Source organism: Pristiophorus japonicus, chromosome 21, assembly GCF_044704955.1.
Source record: "Pristiophorus japonicus isolate sPriJap1 chromosome 21, sPriJap1.hap1, whole genome shotgun sequence".
NCBI lineage: Eukaryota > Metazoa > Chordata > Chondrichthyes > Pristiophoridae > Pristiophorus > Pristiophorus japonicus.
In genome coordinates, this window is record NC_091997.1 from 45,700,261 (window position 1) to 45,725,424 (window position 25,164).

The 25,164-nt window shown below is 45.1% G+C and overlaps 1 pseudogene; it reads left to right on the forward strand.

Moving 5' to 3' along the window:
* The first annotated feature begins 246 nt into the window (after positions 1–246).
* LOC139234243 (U2 spliceosomal RNA) lies at positions 247–481 on the forward strand (annotated as a pseudogene).
* The last annotated feature ends 24,683 nt before the right edge of the window (positions 482–25,164 follow it).

A 25,164-nucleotide genomic window follows, 5' to 3' on the forward strand; every position in this document is an offset into this window, starting at 1 on the left:
CTAGCTGAACGGCGATTCACTCCATCGCAAGGGACAATGGGGCCATCAACACCTGTTAATGGTGTGCTTAAAAACAGTTACACAGACAATCAGAGATGATTGACTGGTAATGGGCCTTTTGTTTCCAACAACAGCTCATGTTGGAGGTGTGGAGGCAAACACACAGCCAGAGCTTGCAGGTATCAGCAATACACCTGCATAAATTGCAACATCAGCGGTCACTTGGTGCGTATGTGCAGGAAGCTTCTCGGTTCTCGGCCTTTTGGCTAAGATCATGCGTAACTGACCTGACAGGGGAGTAACCATGACCCCAAAGTGGTTCTCCCTGGATCAGGAAGGTATATGCTTGCTTTTTGGAAATAGGAGGTGGGTGGGGTGGCTTGACCCATCCACCTCCACGGAGGTGTGTGGGGGGCCTGACCCATCCACCTCCATGGCACGAACCTGGTATTGCAGTACTTCCAGGAACGGTGCAGTGGCTCTAGGCCTTTTGGCTAAGAGCATTGGCGCAGAGTGATCCTTGATGTGTGCAAGGTGACCTCTGGCATTTGTGATTTGACAAAGAATTGGAAAGATTGGCTACGAATTTTAAAAAAAAAGTATGTGCAGGAAGCCTGCAGCCAGGTTGATGTACAAGGAGGACGGGGATGATGTAAGCCCTATGAGGCCAAATGGACACTGGGGGAAATCGCTGGAAGCTGAAGTTCAGCGAGTTCATGTGGAGCACGTATACAGTTCATATACCAGGACGCCACCGATAATGATGAAAGTGCTCTTCAATGGCATCCCAGTATCAATGGAGCTAGACACAGGGGCCAGCCAGTTCCTGATGAGCACCAAACAGTTCAACAAGTTGTGGGCGTCCAAGGCCAGGAGGCCAAAATTATTGCCAATTGATGCACAGCTACGGACAAACACAAAGGAGATCATTCCAGTGCTAGGCAACGCCACAGTAGTCATGACCCACAAAGATTCAGAGAACAGATTGCTACTCTGGATTGTTCCGGGGGACAGTCCCACACTACTGGGGAGGAGTTGGCTTGCTGTCATGAACTTGAAATGGGGCGATGTCAATGCAATTTCTTCTGTGGAACGAATATCATGCTCACAGGTCCTGGACAAATTTGACTCACTATTTCAGCCCAGCATTTGAACTTTCATGGGGACCAAGGTAGTGATTCACCTAAACCCGGACACCAGGCCAGTACACCACAAGGCCAGAGCAGTGCCGTACGTGATGCGGGAAAAAATAGAAGGCGAATTGGACCGCCTGCTGAGGGAAGGCATCATCTCGCCAGTTGAATTAAGTGACTGGGCGAGCCCGATTGTGCCGGTGCTCAAGGTGGATGGGTCGGTCAGTATATGTGGTGATTACATGGCCACCATCAATCGGATGTCACTCAAAGATCAGTACCCGCTCCCGAGAGCGGAGGACCTCTTCGCGACGCTATCCAGTAGAAAACTTTTTTCAAAATTGGACCTAACCTCAGCTTAAATGACCCAGGAGCTGGCGAGTGAGTCAAAGAAGCTGACCACCATCATGACACACAAGGAGTTGTTTGAGTACAACAGATGTCCGTTTGGGATTCGCTCGGCCGCCGTGATCTTTCAACGCAATATGGAAAGTCTCCTCAAGTTGATCCCAAGGACAGTGGTTTTTCAAGACGACATCCTCATCAAGGGTTGTGATACTGAGGAACACCTCCGCAACCTGGAGGAGGTGCTACGCAGACTGGACTGGGTAGGTCTGCGACTAAAAAAGGTGAAGTGCATCTTCCTAGCTCCAGAGGTAGAATTCCTGGGGATGAGGGTAGAAGCAGACGGGATCAGACCTACTGCATCCAAAACAGATGCGATCCAGAGAGCACCCAGACCCCGTACCACGACGGAGCTGCGTTCATTCCTGGGGCTCCTGAACTATTTTGGTAACTTTCTTCCCAAATTGAGCACGCTGTCAGAGCCGCTACACGTGCTCCTACGCAAAGGGTGCGAATGGGTCTGGGGGGACAGCCAGGAAAGGGCTTTTGATAGAGAACGAAATTTGTTATGCTCCAACAATCTGTTAACGCTATATGACCCATGTCAGAAACTTGTTTTAACGTGCGACGCGTCGTCCTATGGGATCGGGTGTGTGTTGCAGCATGTTAATGCCAAGGGTCAGTTACAGCCGGTAGCTTATGCCTCCAGAAGTCTGTCCCAGGCTGAACGGGGCTATGGGATGGTAGAAAGGAAGTGCTTGCATGTGTATATGCTGTAAAAAAAATGCACCAGTACCTGTTCGGCAGGAAATTTGAGCTGGAGACAGATCACAAACCCCTAATGTCCCTTTTGGCCGACAACAAGGCCATAAATGCAAATGCATCGGCCCACATACAGAGGTGGGCACTCACGTTAGCCGCCTATGACTATACAATTCGGCACAGACCGGGCACTGAAAATTACGCCGATGCACTCAGCAGGCTCCCACTAGCCACCACCGAGGGGGCAACCGAGCATGCTGCTGAGATGGTCATGGCTGTGGAAGCTTTCGAAAGTGAAGGCTCATTCGTGACAGCCCATCAGATCAAAGTCTGGACAAATAGAGACCCGCTACTGTCTTTAGTCAAGAAATGTGTCCTGAATGGGGACTGGGCAGCCACATACGGGGAATGCCCTGAGGAATTCAAACCATTTCACAGGCACAAGGATGAACTCTCGATTCAGGCTGATTGCCTACTATCGGGAAACCGAGTAGTCATGCCCCAGATGGGCAGAGAGATGTTCATCAGAGAACTCCACAATGAGCACCAGGGCATTGTCATGATGAAGGCAATTGCCAGGTCACACATTTGGTGGCCAGCGATAGATGCAGACCTGGAACTTTGTGTTCGCAGGTGCAACATGTGCGCCCAGCTGGGCAATTTGCCCAGGGAAGTCCCCCTTAGCCCCTGGATCTGGCCTGCCAAACCATGGTCACGCATCCATGTGGACTACGCAGCTCCTTTCATGGGAAAAATGTTTTTGGTTGTAGTAGACGCCTAGTCCAAATGGATCGAGTGTGACATTCTCAATTCAAGCACATCCTCTGTCATGGTAGAAAGTCTACGGGCAATGTTCGCCACCCATGGTCTACCTGACATCTTGGTCAGTGACAATGGCCCATGCTTTACAAGCATTGAGTTCCAGGACTTCATGGCAGGAAATGGTATCAACCATGTCAGAACGGCACCGTTCAAGCTGGCCTCAAACGGCCAGGCAGAACGAACAGTGGAGATAATCAAACAGGGAATGCTCAGAATCCAAGGGGGTTCCCTACAAAGCCGCTTATCACGCCTCCTGTTGGCCAATAGATCCCGACCACACTCGCTCACAGGGGTCCCACCCGCAGAGCTAATGAAAAGGACGCTCAAAACTAGGTTATCCCTTATACACCCCACCATGAAAGAAATTGTTGAGAGCAGGCACCAGTCACAATGTGACTACCATGACAAGAATGCGAGGGCGCGATGTATTGATGTCAGTGACCCTGTCTTTGTTCTCAACCATGCTGGAGGGCCCAAATAGTTCGCAGGCATTGTGATTGCCAAAGAGTGGAATAGGATTCTGGTAGTTAAACTTACCAATGGACAAATCTGCCGAAAACACGTGGATCAAACAAAAAGGAGGTTCAGTAACCCCATAGAAGAAGCAGAGGAAGAACATGATGTAGAGTTCACTCCTCCACAGGTGACCGAACACCAGAACCAAGTGGAGGAGAACCCAGTCACTGAGGGCAGTCCGGACAGGCCTGAGGCACCGCAAACAGCAGACACTCAGGCCAGCACCCAACAACCGGAGCCCTAACTCAGGTGCTCTACAAGGGAGCATAAACCACCAGAGAAACTTAACCTGTGATCCCAATAAGACTTTTGGGTGGGGGGGGGGGGGGGGGAGGTGATGTCATATATTTAACTGTCATTGAACCTATGTATAAACTGACTAATTGTACACTGTGAGAACATTGACCACTAGGTGGTGAACTTGTGGGAGACACTCCTGACCTGGTCTTTCAGGTATAAAAGGGGAAGCTCCACCCAACTTCATCACTTCAGTGCTGGAATAAAAGTTACTGGTCACAGAGTGACCTTCTCTCAAGCATGGGCCTCGTGTGCATTTATACTGTATAGTAAGGACGTATCACCCTTGATACCCTTACCCAACAAAACTCTGTTGATCTCAGTCTTGAACTTTTCAATTCTCCCTCAGAATCCACACGCTTTTTGGGAGAGAGATTTCCAGATTTCCATTACCTATTGTGTGAAAATATACTTCTTGATTTCACTCCTAAATGGCTGAGTTCTAATTTTAAGATTACGTCCCCTTGTTCCGGATTCTCCCACCACAGGCACTAGCTTCTCTGTATCTACTCGAGCAACTTCTTTTACTATTTTAAACAGCAGAAAATGATGATGAGAGCTACTGGAGTATTGAGAAAACCTTACTGATTCACTAACCCAAAACTGGCCTGGCCTACATGTGACTCCAGTCCCACACCAGGGGTGGTTAACTCTTAATGCCCTCAAGGCAACTAGGAGTGGGTGATCAATGCGGCCTTGCCAGTGCTGCCCACAATGATTTACCTCAATATCAAATGTCCATTGTAATCATGCTCCTCTGCATCACCAATGCTCTCCCCATCTGTGTGAATAACCAACATTTATTTACTGGATTCATACTTGTGGATAAAGGTATGTTAAAGTCAATGGGCTGGGTTTTCGGCTTTGCTCATTTCGGGGCAATAATGACGGCGGAGTGGTAAAGTCTGCGCCCGGGAACAGTTTGCGCCTCAGTCAGCAATATTGGGGCAGCTGGGCCCTGAGTGTGGGGCGAATTGGTAAGGGAGGCGTTACACACCTCTCTGAGGGCGCTAGACTGGTTGAGCATGAGAGAATCTCGAGCTAAAAAGCCGTCCCGGAAGCGCTCTAAGAGAGGCCTGGGAAGAAAAAAAACCTGAAAATAAAATACCAAAAATATTCCCACCACCACAACATAAATCGCAAAAAAACCCAATCACACTTACCTGAGGTGGACATTACTTCCCTCACTGCAGCTGCTACAGCTCGGACCACCCGCTTTCACAGGCGGTCCCAGCAGGGGGCGCTGCAGGGTGTACGGGTCGGGCAGGAGCTAAATATCAAGCCGGTGTCGCAACCAGAGGCGTTGCACACCAATTCGTCTCTTCCAGGCAGTAATGCTCCGCGTCCCGCCAAACCCAATCCCGAAAACCCCGGCGGGGCACTGGAACCTGGCCGCACGCCCGGAAGGTTTAACCACCATGATTGCCGGCCTCCGGAGTGAAAACAGAGGCAGCAACAAGCCTAAAGTCCAGCGCTAAGTCTATATTATACAAATAAAGGCTTTCCACAGAGACAGTTACAGAGGCGCTGTGCTGATTGCCACTGGTGTACAAAGTGGGTAAAAATCAGCATTGAATTGGCACCGGTAATCCGATCTGAACAGTCGATCTGCTCAAGCTTGGTCAATTATCTTTAGCACCAGATTGTTATAAAAGCAAGAAATTATAGAAAGTTGGGAATATTTTCATTATCGTTATCCACACACAATATGTGAAAGTTAAAATTGTTTCTCATATTGCTGTATTTAATGGATTAGTTGTGAGTAAATCTAGTTAATATGTTTTCTATACTAATTTTATGACATTTAATGATAAAAAAAATAAGCTGTGTCCGTGATGTAAAGAGCAAGATTATGCCTGGACACCAACAAGTTTATATGTCCCACACATCCCAGCAGCCGTATACCGAAGTCATTCAGCTGTGTTTCCGTTACCAGATAACTAGAAGACCTGGTGAATAGGTAGTTGCACCTGAGTGACATTTAGTTGTGGATTCAGCATTTATATTGCAGTTTTTATTCCCAAAGTTGAATCCATGCCCTATGTTTCTGGAATGAAGGATGCTAAGTAAATAGCATATCCAACTTGTTCCCCTGCTTCTTAAGTCTCTAGTTCCAATTCAGCAGCATCATCGCCTTAAATTTATTGGGGTTTGTTAAACAACACCAAAACTAGGGGCCATAATTATAAGATAGTCACCAATAAATCAAACAGGGAATTTAGCAGAAACTTCTTTACCCAGAGAGTGGGTTAGTGGGCATATAATTGACAAATAAAGTTCAACACAGATAAATGTGAGGTAATACATTTTGGTAGGAAGAATAAGGAGATCACATATTACTTGCAGGGTGTGAGTCTGGGTGGAGTAGAAGAACAAAGGAATCTCGGAGTACAAATACACAAATTACTAAAAGTTGCACCGCAGGTTAGCAAGGCCATAAAAAAAAGCAAACCAAGCACTAGGGTTTATTTCTAGAGGTATAGAATTGGTAGGGAAGAGGTAGGGAAGTTATGCTAAACAAGTATCAAACTTTGGTTAGACCACACTTAGACCACTGCATACAGTTCTGGTCGCCATATTATAAACAAGGATATAGAAGCACTGGAGAGGGTGCAGAGAAGATTTACAAGGATGATACCTGAAATGCGAGGGTATACATATCAGGAAAGGATGTACATTCATAATTGTGGATATTCCGGAAACCCCACAGGCAAGAATGGGATCACATAAAAATATATTTAACATAACAAATACATTTTTTTAAATGACATATTTAAAATTAATTAAAATACAATATAATGAAACATTTTATATAAAAATTTAATTTTTTGAAAAATAAATTTAAGTGTTTTAAAGGGGCTAAGTATAACCTTACCTTATTGTACATGTGTTTTAATGATTAAATGAGTGGGAAAAAAAATATTTTAATTTTTTAAAAAACTATTGCACTGGTAAAAACAGGCCTTATGTCTGCTTTTACCAGGCGTAAGAATTTCACGGATATTTGCTGGGCAGAAGTTGGACAAATAGCCTGCGAATTAATTTTTCCTAGGGATCTTGACAGATCGCAAGTTCTGGGTTTTCGCGCATGCGCAGCGCATGCCTAAACCCGGAACTTGTGCGGCTCCTACGGGCGCGTGCGCACCTCATACCTTCCCGTAGGGCCGTAACTTACAACCCATTATCTCCAGTCCTGCAGAACACAAGTGGCTACCAGGCAGCGCAGACAAGGGAAGACCATTTTCAGTGGCATTAAAAGGAAAATCTGTGAATCAAATTAAAAGCAGAGCATGTTCTGACCAAGGGAGGCCGTTCAAACTATTAGCCTGTATTTTCTCTTTCAGGTGCTGATGGGTTTACCATGAATATTCAGGGCTCCTTGCTTTTAAGTAGGAGTTTCTGTATTTTACTATCAATAATGAGGACATGAATGCTCTCTTTAAAGGGCATCAGAAATTTATAAAAATTGAAAACTTAATTTGGTTTCAAATAGACTGAAGGGATGAAGCTACAAATTTTGAAAAAGCTAAATATCCTTTGGTGTATTCATCAGATTCATCAAAGAGGAATATAGCAGCTGTATATCCCTGGGGTCCCAGTTGTTTGCAGCATGTGAAGGGTTTTTGATGAAAATACTTTCACTTATTTGAATATTTCATTGTTGTTTTGCTCTCATTTCTGTGCTTTTCTGCATCCACCTGAGAGGACAGACTGCACCTCAATTAAATGCCTCATCTGAAAGACACCATCTCCAACAGCACTGCACCGGAGTGTCAGCCTGAATGATGTACTCAAATTGCTGGGCTGGGGCTTGACCTTCATGACTCAGGGGTGAGAGTGTGACCCACTGAGCTATGGCGGACACAGCTCACATTTAAAACATCCCGTTCTCACAACAAGTCTGAAACGATCTTCAGAAAAATCAGTGCTGGCAAACTTTTCAATGTCTTCTTGGCTCAGGGAGAGTCACAGGTCAAGCTCACTTCTTTGGAAAACGGTTGAAGTTTTGACTCGGTGATACAGTTCCACATGTTTGAAGAAGCCCAATGCTTTCTTGATAAGGAATGTAAAGGCCTGGTCTGAAACTAGTTGGATCAGTGGCTGGATGCTTTGCACCATATATAATACAGCGGGTCTAGTGACAGCGGTGTTGTCAATTGTCACTCTGTTTATATTATAGGCTATGAATCCACCATGAGCTCATGCCCAGAGTTCGGTTCCCCCATGGGGCCTGCCAGCTTTCTCCAACTTGTTTCCAAAGTTTTGCTTTCAAAATTGAAAGGTCTGAGGAGGCCTAATGCGATCATTGGAGCATTCTCTGAACAGGTTTGGCACTGCCCTGGAGCAATCGTTGCACTCTCGCCTCTGAGCAGAAGGTCATGGGTTCAAATTCCACTCCAGAGACTTGACCACGTAATCTAGGCTGATGCTCCAGTGCAGTGCTGAGGGAGTGCTGCACTGTCAGATGCGCTATCTTTTGGATGAGATGTTAAGCCGAGCCCCCATCTACCCCCTCAGGTGGATGTAAAAGATCCCACGGCACTATGTGTAGAAGAGTTGAGGAGTTCCCCCCGGTGTCCTGACCAATATTTATCCCTCAACCAACATTAATAAATCAGATCATACTTTGTGCTCCCTACATTACAACAGTGACCACACTTCAAAAGTTTTGCATTGACTGTAAAGCGCTTTGGGACACCCAGAGGTTGTGAAAGGTGCTATATAAAGGCAAGTCTTTCTTTTTCTTTCCTTTCTTTAAATGTCAAGCTTGATATGTCTCTATGGAATTCCTCAGCCTATTATTTTAATGATGGAGTAACCTGCTCATTTTAAACTGGCTAGTGCCTCCTGTTTCTTAAAAAAGAGGACATGTGAAATGTGTCAAATTAATATTTGAAGCACCTATCTTCAAAGCTTTGGAGTACAGTTATACTGTCACTTCTGCACTGTTGCCAAGCAGTTTTCACTTCACAGTGACACAAATGACAGTAATAGAGATCATGTTGCACTGCCACAGAGGAGCTTGGCGAGATGTGAGCATCAGTAAGAGGTATGGCAACAATAGCCCCAATTCCCCAAACTGTACTCAGAACCAACGCGACCCTATGTCAGCAGCTGAGCATCACAAAATGACCCCTTACAACTTTGGGGCCTGATCCTCACCTGAATCTGAAGTGCAGCTGCGTGAATTCTCTAGGGCAGCTGTCTCACCCCTTGGGCTTCACACTCTATGCAGTGTAAAGAAAGAACTTGCATTTATATAGTGCCTTTCATGACCTCAGGATGTCCCAAAATGCTTTACAGCCAGTTAAGTACTTTTGGAGTGTAGTCACTGTTATAATATAGGAAATGCGGCAGCCAATTTGCACACAGCAAACAAAAATGTGATAATGACCAGATTATCTGTTTTAGTGATGTTGGGCTTGAAATTCCAGCCTCACCAGGTCTGTAAGCGCTGAAAACCAGCTTTTCCAATGTGTCAAGTTCTGGCTTGACAGATCCAATGCATCTTCGGGACAAGGACATTCGCGCGGGCGAGATTGCACTATTTGCCCATCTCTTGCCCAGCGACTGCCCTTTAAACTCTTGAGCCAGGTAAAAGCAGGGTAAAGGCACATAGTCTACTTTTACCAGCATAAGAGTTTTAAAACATATAAACATATAACAATAATATTTAAAAACACATTGTTATGTTAAAAACGCTGTCCACTAAGGTAAGTTTCCTTTAAAACCTAATTACAAAACTTTTTTTTTAAATTCGAAAAATATATATTTTTTCTAACACATGTATTAACTTTAATTTAAATTAATGTTAAATATGTGAGCTGTTTCTAAAATGTTTTTATTTGTGTTTGGTTGTTGGGGGGAGGGGGGCTGTTTCTCATTCATAATAATGAGGACTCCTATTATGAGAACACTGTACCTTCATTGGCTGTCCAGTGCCATGTGACTCCAGCTTCCTCCAACGCGCTCCGATGCGCAGGGAGAGAAGGCCTCAGATCGGGATCGCTGGAGGGCGCAGGAAGAACAGGTAGGTGGCAATCTTTTTCCGATTTTCAGACGAAGGCGCGTGGGAAGCCCGTCACCCGAATTTTAGGTCCGTTGGTTGAGGGATAAATATTAGCCAGGACAACAGGCATAACTGCTCTGCTCTTCTTTGAAATAGTGCCATGGGATCTTTTATGTCCACCTGAGAGGGCATTACCCACCTGGGAAAGAGCCACATCCCACAAGGCGGCACTCCCTCCCTCTGCACTGCACTGGAGTGTCAGCCTGGATTCTGTGCTCAAGTCTCTGGAGTGGGACTGGAACCTACAATCTTCTGACTCATTGCTGCCAACTGAGCAAGGCTGATAACTTACCACTATTTAACCTACACTATTTTGTTCCTGGTAATTTTATTTTTATCTCTACAACTGATATTGAAACACATTGTCCCTCCCGAGTGTTATAGAAAACCAGAGAGGTGGAAGATAAACACGTTTCAACAACACAATGCAACGCATCCCAAACAAATGGCGCAAACCCAATGAGAACATAAGAAGTAGGAAGAGGAGTAGGCCATATCACCCCTCGAGCCTGCTCCGCCATTTAATACGATCATGGCTGATCCGATCATGGACTCAGGTCCACTTCCTTGTCCGCTCCCCATAACCCCTTATTCCCTTATTGGTTAAGAAGCTGTCTATCTCTGTCTTAAATTTATTCAAGACCAGCGTACACAATCCTTCTCCCCTCTTTTAGTGGGTTTAAAGAGTCACTTGTCACTATTCGGACAGCTCCTGGGCTGTAGCTGACAGGCAGGTGTGTGTTTTCACTCCAGTTACCGGTGCACAGAAACGACTGTTAAGGTTTCCTTGTGTAAATTGGATGTTTGGCCCAAGTCCCAAGCAGACACGATCTGAAGAACCCTCCGCCTCACTGGACAATCGTGGATTTGTTCCAATAAGGGAAGGGACAAGTTTGCTTTGAAGTGCTTGCGAAATCATGTATCCGTTTATGGGCCCGACTGATATTCGCATTAGATTGTGGAAACAAAACAGGTCAGAGCCCGAAGGTGCATCTGCAAACGCCCCAGAAAATGGTCCTGTTGAGGACATTTTAATTGCAATATTTCAATTATTTCTGATTGAACACATAGAATCACAGAATCAGAGAATGGTTACAGCACAGCCGGCGCTCTGCAAGAGCACTTCAGCCAGTCCCACTCCCCGCCCTTTCCCTGTAGCTCTGCAAACTTACAAACAAACTTTGTTGAATGACCTATCATTTTAATCAGCTCACCAATTATAATCAATAAAATCTTCCTGGGGGAGTTAATTGTTTTGTTCGGTTGAAATGAAACAGGATTGAATTGCTGATAACAGTGCTACAAACCTAGACAGTGGAATGGTTAGTGAGGAGGAAGAATTGTTCCGGTCGCAATGGAAAAGTTTGGGATATGGTGGGGGCAATTTCAGCTCCGGGCCATGATGTAAAACGGGCGATATTGGATTGTACTGGCCGCTCAATTCACGACCACCCACTGCACACCGCCCACCACAATTAAAGTGATTACCATTTGATTCTCCTCTTCCTACACCTCTTGGATTGCCTGGCAGCAGCGAATACAGGAAAGTACGACCAAGGTCAGTGGGTGCAGCAAGGCAGCCCACCCGATCTTCCATCCATTCATTAAATAGATGGGGGGGAAATCAGAGGGGTGCCTGATTGTCCCATGTTCATTCGCCCAGGTATCCAATACCCCGCTCAGGACTGGGGAAGTCCTTCTCTGTGTATGAGCATAAATAGAACATAAATATATAAATGTATTCACTTATTTTTTATATATGTTATATATACACAATTTTCCATATATGCAAACACCAATCAATTATGTATCCACGTGTACAAATGACGTATGCACACAAACGTACACAGATTTGCACAGAGAAGATGAATTTCCGCGTGGATTCTTTCACTTATCCGCTGTAACTTCGGCGGAAGAGCCGTGGATAGCTCGGAAAATGACAGAAATGTGTTGTTCTAGGGTTTTCGTAGCTCTGCCGCCGAGGTTATGGTGGATCGTCGAGTGAGCATCCCACTCCCAATAAAGCACTCCCACTGTTACCACAGGGAGGAAGGAGGCCCTTTTGAGACTGAAGGTAGTGGCTGTGACTGAGATCCTTTCTCCAGTATCACTTTCTCTAAAACCCCGTCTTTGGAAGCTGAACAAAAAAAACATCAGTTACAGGAAGGGCAGAGTGCTATCACGAGGGGCCCACTGCACTGTGATAAATTCAATAACTAGGCTTTGAGGAAATGTGTGTTTATTTAACTTGAAGCCCAGTCAGAACGGTGGCCAGCAAGTGTTCGAGGAAGAGATTCGTATGCTGCGTGTCAAACTCCTCTGTGACGAATATGACTTCTATTTCTGTTACTATGCGTCACGCAAGAAAACAAAAGGACTTAAACACATTATCAATTAAGAGGCACACAACAAGTTAGACATTAATGGAGTCACTGAGCATTGGAGGATGAGCCCATTACGTGAGATTGGCAGACCCAAGACATCCGTTGGACTGATTCCAGTTGCTTCCTGAAGTGGAAAGAGACTAGACAGGTCGTAGGCAGACTGGAGTGCACCAGCTGAGGTCTGAGACATCTGGCTGGGAATGAGACCTACTAAATCTGAGATATTTTAAGAGCATCTTGCATTAATTTTACTACTTACAATAACAACAATATAGCGTAGTACCTTTTGGCTAGGATCATGCGTGGCTGACCTGGCAGGGGAGTGGCCACCGTGACCTCCGGGTGGTTCTCCCTGGATCAGGAGGGTATGTGCTTGCTTTTTTGGAAACAGGAGGTGTGTGGGGGACCTGACCCATCCACCTCCATGGCACGAACCTGGTATTGCAGTACTTCCAGGAACGGTGCAGTGGCTCTAGGCCTTTTGGCTAAGAGCATTGGCGCAGAGTGATCCTTGAATGGGCCCAAGGTGACCTCTGGCGTTTGTGATTTGACAAAGAATTGGAACGATTGGCTACGAATTTCAAAAAAAAAACAATATAGCATAGTAAAACAGTCCCAATGCACTTCATAGGAGCTTTAGCAAACAAAATTTGACACGGAGCCAGCGAGGAGATATTAGCTTGAATTTTGCGTTACCCATGGCGTACGCCATGGTAATCCTTGGAAAAGGCCCTGCAAGTTCTGGGTGTCCACATGCGCTACGCATGCGTGAAAACCCGGACCTTGCGGGGCCTTGATAGATCTATCGCACCGACCCAAAAATCACTTTTGCTGGTTGGACTATTTGCCCAAATACTGCGGAGCAAATGCCCACAAAATCCTTACGCCTGGTAAAAGCAGGCATTTAACATTATTTTATGTACATTTTGGCCCGGCTTAAAATTATTTTTCCCATTTTAAATTTTGTTTAATTGTAAATGCTTCACTAAAGGGATGTTTAATTACATTTGAAAATGGTAACATTTTTATTCTAGTTGTGTAAATTATTTAATTATTTATGGATTTCCTTATGGGGATTCCGTTTGTAATAAGCATGAGCAATTCTCCTTTCTGATAGGAGGACCTGGACCATGTGATCCCAGATACACTTCCGACGGCAAATTTCAACCCATCAGCTTGATTAAAGAAGTAGGTTTTAAGGAGGGTCTTCAAGGAGGAAAGAGAGTTAGAGAGGCAGAGAGGTTTAGTGAGGATTTCCAGAGCTTAGGACCAGGGCGGCTGAATGCAATGGTGGAGTGATTACTTTTGGGGATGCTCAAGAGGCCAGCATTGGAAGAGCGCAGATATCTTGGAGGGCTGGAGGAGATTACAGAGATAGGGAGGGGCAAGACCATGGAGGGATTTGAAAACCAGGATGAGAATTTAAAAATATGACTTAAGGTTATCATAAGGCAGGGCAACAATTAATCTGGTCATCAACACCGTAAGAGCATCCCTTTTAGGATTTTGTAGTAAAATCAGGACCACATCGGCCGGAATTTTGCCTACCTCGTCCTCAGTGTGGGCAGTGTCCATAGGGGGTCGCGACCCTCCTGCTGACTCCAGCGGCTGTTGAAAATGAACATACCTTTCATATGTATGTGAAAGTGCGTTACCCAGCACAATTAGATGGAGCAGGTCTGGTGACATCATTCATTACGCATTTTCAACTGGGATCTTTAAAGGGGCCATGGTCACATTAGATTTGAAGTTTAATTTAACATAGTGCTGTCAGTGCACTATAGCATTGGAGCACTGCAAACACTGACAATGACTGCACAGAGGCAGAGGGCTGCACCCAGGTTTGCTTATGACTCATAGAGCATGCAGGGAGGTCCTTTTCCCTTCCTATGGGCGGAAGAGACCTCCCTAAGACATCAACACAGCATGGTTGCAGATTGCAGAGGGGGTCAACAACAGGGATGTGGTCAGGAGGATTGAGGTGCAATGTTGAAAATGTTTCAATGATCTCATTAGATCAGAAAACGTTACTGCAAAGCCACACTCAGCCTCGTCCTGCTGTGCCTCTCCATAATTCTGCCTTCCTTACCCTGCTCCTGCATATCCTTACTCACACCAACGTACCTTGCACCCCCAGCCATCCCCCTCTCTCTATCTACATTGTGACATCCCCATCTCATTAGCCACACCTATCACGCACCCTCAGAGTATGGAACCTAATTGATGCACTACAATCATGTGGAACAGTACAGTGCATATTTGCATGTTCAATTCCTTCAAACTTCCTGGACAATCTTCCAATCTATCTGTATGGACCCAGGCAATATATCAGCAGGATCTGCTAATCATAAGCTGACTCATTGAGGTATCCACGGCCAATTGAGGAGCACACAGCAGGGGATCTTCTGTCCAGATCCTCGAGACTCTTCTAAAACCTGGCTCCATTGGTAGCATGCTCACATCTAGGTCAGAGGTTGTGGGTTCAAGCCCTACTCCAGGAACTTGAGCACATAATCTAGGCTGACACTCCAATGCAGCACTGAAGGGGTGCTACACTATCAGAGGTATTAAACTGGGACCCTGCACCTTCACCTCTGTACTTTTCGATCGATGTAAAAGATCTCCTGACACTATTCAAAGAATAAGTGCGTTCTCTCAGTGTCCTGGCCAATATTTATTCATCAGTCAATACCATAAAACAGATTATTTGGTAATTTATCTCATTGCTGTTTGTGGGATCTTGCTGTGCACAAATTGGCCATTGTGTTCCCTTATACAGGAGAGTGATCGCACTTTAAACCTACTGTAAAACTGTAACCTATTTGCTGTAAAAGGTACCTTATAAATGCACGTTCTTTCTTAAAACCTCCTCCTAAATCCTGGTATGAGTATTGTACAGACCAGGGTGTCTATGCAGTCACCCATCCGCATGAGACCCCATGCCATGGATTGTTTCCCTCCCAATGAATTGCGTGAAGCCGCCTTTCCACAGTTTTCCTCAGGATAGTCTGTTACTTGTTGCAGTCCTTGCACTGTGTGTAAACCTCATTCACAAAGCTTAAGGATTAGTGCTCCTGTTGTGACAAATTCGTTCAGAATTATTTCATTTGCAACATTGATTGGCAAGTGACTAATTCAGCTCAGTCACCATCTATGCCTTTCAGATAGTCACCACATATGCCTTGAAGTTAATGGCCTCGTACAATTTGACATTGGTTCATTTTTCTGTGTGAAAACAATAAAATCATTCAGATTTGCTCCACATATAATGACCATCAATTCCATTTAAAAAGGAGTTTAATTGTGTATGCAGTCATCATTATTTTCCAACATAGAAACTAAAATATTTCTTCTGTTGTAACTTGCTCTCCATATATGGTTTTTATCAACACTTTAGAAATAAAGACTAGCAATTGTACTTTTTGCATTTGAGTAGAAAAATATAAATTTGCATTCCATATAAGGCCATTCTCTCCATATCTGTCAGTTTCTGTTCCATTACTGTTATGCCATTGGCTTACCTCGGTGATCTTCTGGAGGTCAGGAACTCTGTTCCAGATTGATGCCCAGGTCCCGACCATTGATAAGTACCAGTTTCCATGTCCCAGTCTACTTGGCACAAAGAGCATGATCTTCACCACATGTCAAATTCAAGAAAAATGCAGGGAGCAGCATCAACCTCTGTACATGGCCTTCTTTGACCTCACAAAGGCATTCGACACTGTCAACTGGGAGGGATTATGGAGTGTCCTCCTCAAATTCGGCTACCCTCAGAAATTCATCATGATCCTCTGCCTGCTTTATGATGACATGCAAGCCGTGATCCTGACCAACGGATCTACCACAGACTCAATACACATGCAGACCAGGTTCAAGCAAGACTGTGTCATCGCACCAACGCTCTTCTCAATCTTTCTTGTTGCAATGCTCCATCTCACCCGTAATAAGCTTCCTGCTAGAGTGGAGCTAATCTACCAGACAAACAGGAAACAGTTCAATCTCCGTCACCTCCAGTCCAGATCCAAGGTCGTCCCATCCTGTCATCAAATTACAGTATGCAGACGACGCTTGCATTTGGGCACACTCAGAGGTTGAACTCCAAATCATCATCAACACCTTCACCGAAGCATACCAGAGAATGGGCCTTACACTAAACATCCGTAAGACAAAGGTTCTCTACCAACCTGCACCTGCCACACAGTACTGCACCCCAATTATCAAGATCCATGACGAGGCCGTAGAAAACATGGACCATTTTCCATACCTCGGGAACCTACTGTCAACAAGGACAGACATCAATGACAAAGTCCAACACCGCCTTCAGTGTGCCAGTGCAGCCTTCAGTCACCTGAGGAAAAGGACCTCAAATGCGGCACGAAGCTCATAATCTACAAAGCAGCAGTGATACCTGCCCTTTTGTATGCTTCAGAGACGTGGACTTTGTAAAGCAGGCATCTCAAAACACTAGAGAAGTACCATCAATGCTGCCTCCGCAAGATCCTGCAAATCCATTGGCAGGATAGTCGCACCAATGCCAGTGTTCTTGCTCGGGCCAACATTCCTAGCATCGAAGAATTGACAATGCTCGATCAGCTCCAATGGATGGGCCACATCGTCCGCATGCACGATACTAGATGCTCAAAACAAGCGCTCCACTCAGAGCTCCGACACGGCAAGCAAACCCCAGGTGGGCAGAGGAAACGCTTCAAGGACACGTTCAAATCTTCCTTGAAAAAGTACAACATCCCCACCGACACCTTGGAATCCCTGGCCCAAGACTGTTCAAAGTGGAGGAGAAGCATCCGGGAAGGCATCGAACACTTCGAGTCTCTTCGCCGGGAGCATGCGGAAGCCAAGTACAAACAGTGGAAAGAGCGCTCGACAACCCAAGCACCCCACCCACCCGTCCCTCCAACCACCGCCTGCCCCACCTGTGACAGAGACCGTAGGTCCAGCATTGGACTCATCGGTCGCCTGAGAACTCAGATTAGTGGGAAGCAAGTCTTCTTCGACTCCGAGGGACTGCTTAAGAAGAACAAGAGAAGGACGTCTGGCATCCAGCGGAAAACGAATTAGATCATCATTTTAAACGTGTTGTCATTTAATTCTACAAAAATTGAAGGGGGGAGGGGGGATGGGTGGGGGCGGAGTGAATGGTAAACACATCCCTTTCCAAAAGTGGATAACACGCCCCGTTATTACCAATCACAGTTCTATTTTATTAAGTGGCCCACTCTAGATTTCGAGCATTACATTTTGGTGGAGCCGAGCTTTTGAGGAGATCAGAGAAGTGTCTCAATGATCTGAGATTTTACTGTGTAACTGCCCTGTTCCATCAGGATACACCGTCACATCCGGATAAGGAACACGGGCTGCTAATCGGCAGATTTCCATGTACAAGTTGCACCTTCAGTACTTCATCCCTGGGCACGCCACATTCAAAGTGAATGCTAAATATTACTTTTAAGACTTGGATGAACTCATAGGTGGACATATATAGATAAATAAATAAATAAATAAATACACTAAATGGGACAACCTCTCCCTTAAAATAGCGGAAAAATAATTTCAGATGAACGCGTTTATATTTCCTATAGTAAGTTTACAAGGCATAATTTCTAGGCTATTACAATTTCTAGCCTATTAATATGGTTTTGAAATAAGTGGGTTAATACCGCAGTTTAAAAGAGTGACAGAGTAAAATTTAATTCAATCGGTGAAGCATCTTAATAGTGATATCACACACCTACAGTTTGGGGTTTGACCATCTTGCTAACCGCTAGTCTGAGATACAGCATGACCTCCGGTAGCTACTGTTCTCTGCCATGGCAAAGCCAAGCCAAACTGCCTTCTATTCTGTTCTTACAAAGTCCTATAACTCAAGCTCTAAAATGACTAGAAGTGTCCGGGCATGCCACACCGAGCGAAGGCACAGAACGGACGGGCAGGTTGTGAAAATGCCAGCAGGTTATTGAACCCAGATTCCGCCTGTGGATGTTGCTTCGTGTAACGTGGCAGGCCTGAAAAGACTCACTCCTATGAAGGTTATTGGTCGCTCCCTCTGATCTCCACGCGACGCCGAGGCAGTTACTGAAATACCCCTATGTCGATTTCGGTGTCACGATTTATCAGTTAGCTTGCAGCTTTGCTGGAGTTGCGTCATCACAAGTCTATTGGAGCGGACCCAAGAGAACTCGATATAGAGCTCCCGTAGCCCCGCTCATCTGACACCATCTGCCTTTATTTCGCCAATTGTCGCCAAGTTTGACAGCGTTAAATGGGATAAGACGGTGACCGTATCCGATAGACGTGTGATCATACACATGTTGTTGACCTGTACTGACTCATATCGTAATTTCTCATTCTTTCTACTCTACCCCTCATTACAGCTATACAATCATTCTAACCTGGGTTGCAGTAAAGGGTTAATTGGAGTAAACAGAAAGATGAATTGTCCGTTTTCTACACGTCGTGATTTCGTGGGATTTGTATTTTTATTGAATAAACTGACGGGCATTGACGTGGTCTCAAACACTAACTTAATAATGCAAGTGGATGGAGCTTGATTTCTGTTTCAAATTGGTGATTTCAGTGGGGTTCAGCAAATCTCATCTGCATTGGACAACCTTTAATCAATTAGATTTATTGGTGAACATCCTGTGGCACTCGGGAGGATGTCCTTTCGAATGACGGCCAGTTGTTCCGTTTGGGCAATCGGATATCCTGATGGAGCAGCATCACACAGCGTAATGGATGGATTTATACCGCAATAGCGGAAATCGGTGTATATACTTACAGCGTGGTATGAGAAAAATAACCTCCCCTCAACACAATGGGCGGACAAGTGTCGGCGGTCATACACTGGGACACATGTAATAGTGTACACAATGATGTTCACAGTGTACAACAAGCGATGTAACACATTTTGCATTTTGAAAGAAAGACTTGAATTTATATAGCGCCTTTCACGACCACTGGACGTCTCAAAGTGCTTTACAGCCAATTAAGTACTTTTGGAGTGCAGTCATTGTTGTAACTTGGAAAACACGGCAGCCAATTTGCGCACAGCAAGCTCCCACAAACAGCAATGTGATAATGACCAGATAATCTGTTTTTGTTATGTTGATTGAGGGATAAATATTGGCCAGGACACAGGGGATAACACCCCTGAACTTCTTCGAAATAGTGTCACAGGACTAGGCCCACCTGAGAGAGCAGTCAAGGGCTTGGTTTAACATCTCATCTGAAAGAGGCACCTCTGACAGTGCAGCGCTCCCTCAGCACTGCACTGAAGTGTCAACCTAGATTTTTGTGCTCAAGTCCCTGGAATGGGACTTGAATCCACAACCTTTTGACTCAGAGGCAAGTGTGCTACCCACTGAGCCACAGCTCACACTCTAGGTATTTGAGCACATAATTTAACCTCGTTAACATTTTGGTTGAACTCTAGTTGCTGTTCAGATCAACGTTTTTGAAGCAGTGTCCTCCAATTTCCCCTTTCATCGAGAAGGTGGCTCTCACTGGGTTCCCCTGTCACAGGTATATGAGCTCGCCCAACTGGCAAGAATAGGAGTGTCATAGCCCAGCCAGCACCCATCCTCATGTGCAACACGTCATTGGACGGTGATCAGGAGTGAGGCCCCTAATTGATTTTGACTTCCTCGATAGACGCTGAGACTGATTGTAGTCCCTTACTATTGGCAGTACTGAGATCAGGTACCTCAGGAAGACAACTTGGGACAATCCTAGTCTGGTGCAGCTACAGATTAGCAACTCAGTTCTGGAAAACGTCTCATGCTTTGAGAGGAGAACACAGTCCTTTATACAATAGTCACCCATTGTCAGCATCATGTGCTCCCAGGGCCTAGCTCAGTCAGATAAATGGCAAAGCTCTCTCTCCTCTGCCCGGATTTCAAGCTGAGAAGAATACAGTGTGCTACTGTCCTTCATTTTACACATCAAATATACCATGTATATAAATGACAGTGTTAATTGCGACCTAGCTAAAAGCAGTTTTATGCTGGAGCCTATGACAACGAGGATTGAATATATATAATTATATATAAATTTCACCCTCTATAAATTTGAGGTCATCCAAACCTCTGCGGCCTGTATTCTAACTCACACCAAGTCCTGTTCGCACATCACCCCTGTTCTTCAAAACTCGGCTGCTGTGTCCTAACTCACACCAAGTCCCGCTCACCCATCACGCCTGTGCTCGCTGACCTACATTGACTTTCAGTTAAGCAATGCCTCGATTTCAGAATTCTCATCCTTGTTTTCAAATTCCACCATGGCCTCGCCCCTTCCTATCTCTGTAATCTCCTACAGCCACACAACTCCCCTGAGATGTCTGTGCTCCTCTAATTCTGCCCTCCTGAGCATCCCTAATTATAATTACTCAACCATTGGTGGCTATGCCTTCTGTTGCCTAGGCCCCAAGCTCTGGAACTCACTGCCTAAGCCTCTCCGCCTCTTCCTCTCTTTCCTCCATTAAGACACTCTTTAAGACATACTTCTTTGACCAAGTTTTTGGTCACCTATGATAATTTCTCGGTGTCAAATTTTTATCGCATAATACACCTGTGGAGTGCCTTGGGACGTTACATTATAAACTTGGAGCTAAAGAAAGAATTAAAATGACAAGCGACTGGAAGCTCAGAGTCATGCTTGTGGACTGAACAGAGGGATTCAGCAAAGCAGTCACCCAATCGACATTTGACTTCCCCAGTGTAGAGGAGACTGCATCGTAAGCAGCGAATACAGTATGATAAATTGAAAAAATTATGTAAATCATTGCTTTACCTGAAGGAATGTTTGGGGCCCTGCACAGTGGGAAGGGCAGAGGTGAAAGGGCATCTCCTGCGCTTGCACGGGAAGGTGTTGTGGGAAGGGGAGGGGCGTTGGTGGTGATTGAAGAGTGGACCAGGGTGTTACATAAGAACATAAGAATTAGGAACAGGAGTAGGCCATCTAACCCCTCGAGCCTGCTCCGCCATTCAAAAAGATCATGGCTGATCTGGCCGTGGACTCAGCTCCACTTACCCGCCCGTTCCCCAAAACCCTTAATACCCTTATTGGTTAAAAATCTATCTATCTCTGATTTGACTACATTCAATGAGCTAGCCTCAACTGCTTCCTTGAGCAGAGAATTCCACAGATTCACAACCCACTGGGAGAAGAAATTCCTTCTCAACTCGGTTTTAAATTGGCTCCCCCGTATTTTGAGGCTGTGCCCCCTAGTTCTAGTCTCCCTGACTAGTGGAAACAACCTCTCTGCCTCTATCTTGACTATCCCTTTCATTATTTTAAATGTTTCTATAAGATCACCCCTCACCCTTCTGAACTCCAACGAGTAAAGACCCAGTCTACTCAATCTATCATCATAAGGTAACCCCCTCATCTCCAGAATCAGCCTAGTGAATCGTCTCTGTACCCCCTCCAAGGCTAGTATATCCTTCCTTAAGTAAGGTGACCAAAACTGCACACAGTACTCCAGGTGCAGCCTCACCAATACCCTGTGCAGTTGCAGCAGGACCTCCCTGCTTTTGTACTCCATCCCTCTCGCAATGAAGGCCAACATTCCATTCGCCTTCCTGATTACCTGCTGCACCTGCAAACTAACTTTTTGGGATTCATGCACAAGGACCCCCAGATCCCTCTACACTGCAACATGTTGTAATTTCTCCCCATTCAAATAATATTCCCTTTTACTGTTTTTTTTCCAAGGTGGATGACCTCACATTTTCTGACATTGTATTCCATCTGCCAAACCTTAGCCCATTCGCTTAACCTATCTAAATCTCTTTGCAGCCTCTCTGTGTCCTCTACACAACCTGCCTTCCCACTAATCTTTGTGTCATCTGCAAATTTTGTTACACTACACTCTGTCCCCTCTTCCAGGTCATCTAGTATATTGTAAACAGTTGTGGTCCCAGCACCGATCCCTGTGGCACACCACTAACCACCGATTTCCAACCCGAAAAGGACCCATTTCTCCCGACTCTCTGCTTTCTGTTAGCCAGCCAATTCTCGATCCGTGCCAATACATTTCCTCTGACTCCGCGTGCCTTTATCTTCTGCAGTAAACTTTTGTGTGGCACCTTATCGAATGCCTTTTGGAAATCTAAATACACCACATCCATCGGCACACCTCTATCCACCATGCTCGTTATATCCTCAAGAATTCCAGTAAATTAGTTAAACATGATTTCCCCTTCATGAATCCATGTTGCGTCTGCTTGATTGCACTATTCCTATCTAGATGTCCTGCTATTTATTCCTTAATGATAGCTTCAAGCATTTTCCCCACGACAGATGTTAAACTAACCAGCCTATAGTTACCTGCCTTTTGTCTGCCCCCTTTTTAAAACAGAGGCAGGGTAATGTTTGTTTCAGAATGCTGAGAGGGAAGGGGAAGATGTGTTTGGTGGTGGCATCGTGCTGGAGGTGGCAGAAATGGTGGAGGATGATCCGTTGAATGTGCAGGCGGTTGGAGTGGAAGGTGAGGACAAGGGGAACCCTATCGTGGTTCTGGGTGGGAGGGGAAGGGCTGAGAGCAGAAGTCCAGGAAATGGGATTGACACGGTCAAGCGTCCAGTCAGCGGAAGGGACACCTCAGTTGAGGAACAGCTCATAAACCTGAAGAGTTTAGTCAAAGGATATAATGATAGGAATGTTAAACGCACCAGTCTATAACTGGTAGTTGTCTTCCGCGGAATAGCAGAAGTTACCTTGAATATGCAATATTCCTCTCAGCACATTGAGGTATCTGTACAAGATTTCATAGTTTTAGCCATGGACTACTGTTCGCAGTTTGTATTATAGACAGATGTACGAAGCGCAGGAATTGGGTCAAATGTAAGGTGTAAATGGATTGGCGCCAAACATTCGATTTACAGGAAAGAAACGTTGCAAAACGAGATATGATAGGTGGATGAACATTTTGCCTCATCAGCTACAGTAATTTTCTGGTCTATAAATATATTTCTGTTGAGAGCAGGAACCGCGTCGGCCAACTCTATTTCAGGCAATTTGAGCACCATTTCCTGTCAGTGCAACTCCTTTCTCTGTGTGTGTGCACTGTGCCTCTTTCAGTGTATCCTGCCCACATACAGTGCACACTCAACCTTGCATTACCTGCTCTCGCCTGCGTTATTTCTGCGTGTCCCTTGGCGCGTGGGAACCAGACATTGAAAAATCTGTCGTGAATGCAACTTCGCATATCACAAGAATAGCACGGATATTTGACAAGCTCATCGATGTATTACCGTTATACTCCAACCGACTCGGGACCTCGGTATATAATGCTACACATTTTAAGGAATTGTTGGCAGTAAACAGTCCTATTAATAACCTGCAATTATTTTTATTCTCATATTTCTTGGGGATGTTCAGTGAAAAGGGAGGAGACTGCTGTGAGAAGGGGGAGAATTACAAGTAGCGACACCGTAAATCCACTCAAAAAGTTTTTAAGGTGTGGCTGAATGAAACTCCAGGGCAATTGTTCCCCTCACAGCTTCAAAGGCTGTAGATGTGTGCCTTCCAGTATTGTGTCTCCCAGCTCTGGGCCCGCACAGCAGAGATACGCCCGATGTTCCCACCAACTTCACTTATCTGCTTCCTGAAATTATGCTAATTGTTTACAAATAATATCAATTAGAGCATTAAGTAAAAATAGAAAGAGGATCATTTCGCGAGGCGTCAAACGGATCGGTCGCTGTTATACGCCAGGCCCAAGTTTCCTTCCTATTGAATGGGTGGCCGATCGATTTTGCGCCTGTTTTACGCCCCCGCAAAGTTGAATGTTCCTCTCTCTTGGCGGATTGCATTAGATCTGTGCAACCGTGTCCAATTATCGCCCATACTCGAACCCACTCCAATAGGAATGTTGCCTCCCCTGTGCAACCACGGGATATATATAAACCGACACATTAAAGCTTCCATTCACCTGTAAATTAACACCTTGAAACTGACGTGCAACTTTTCAAAGTCATTGCCCCATTTTCAACATGCAAGAGTCAAATTCAAATCTGCTCAAACCATACGGGTCTTATACGAATCCCAGTGGAAACAAAAAACTGCGTTTAGAGAATAAAATCTCTTTAAAATATCTGGGTATTCTGAGTGAAATGTGTTAATAAAATGTAATATTTTGCAATGTCTCACAACCGCGTGCCACATTATTTATATTATATGGACTGGAAGATTATATTATTAGAATCCATGAAAACTCTTTTGAAAGGGTCCCTTCCTGTTCATTAAAATTCCTATTTATATAATCAGCGCAGATTGCACTCTAACACTATGGTGCCTAGCCTTTATCCCCCGAGATATATGTGCTCCTCTAATTCTGCCCTCTTGAGCATCTCTGATTAGAATCGCTCAACCATCGGTGGCTGCTGCCTGGGCCCCAAGCTCTGGAACTCCCTGCATAAACCTCTCCGCCTCTCTTTTCTCCTTTAAGACATTCCTTAACACCTGCCATAATTTCTTCTTATGTGGCTCGGTGTCAAATTTATTTGTTTTGTCTTAAAAAAAACTCCTGTGAAGCCCTTGGGACGTTTTACTACGTTAAAGGCGCTATATAAACACAAGTTGTTGTTGTTGTTGTTGAATACAACGGGTTAACCTGTCAACTATCACCATCTTCTAAAACACAAAAATAGGAAATATTTACATCAAATCCTTTTCTTGAACCAGCCCCATCCAGTGTACAAACTCCACAAAAATAATTCAACTCCCGGGTCTAACGCCAGTGACCGATTCCAGTCGACACATTTTAGTTTCGGTAACTGGCGGTCCTAGCACTTTCTAAAGCGGACTAATTTCGCCA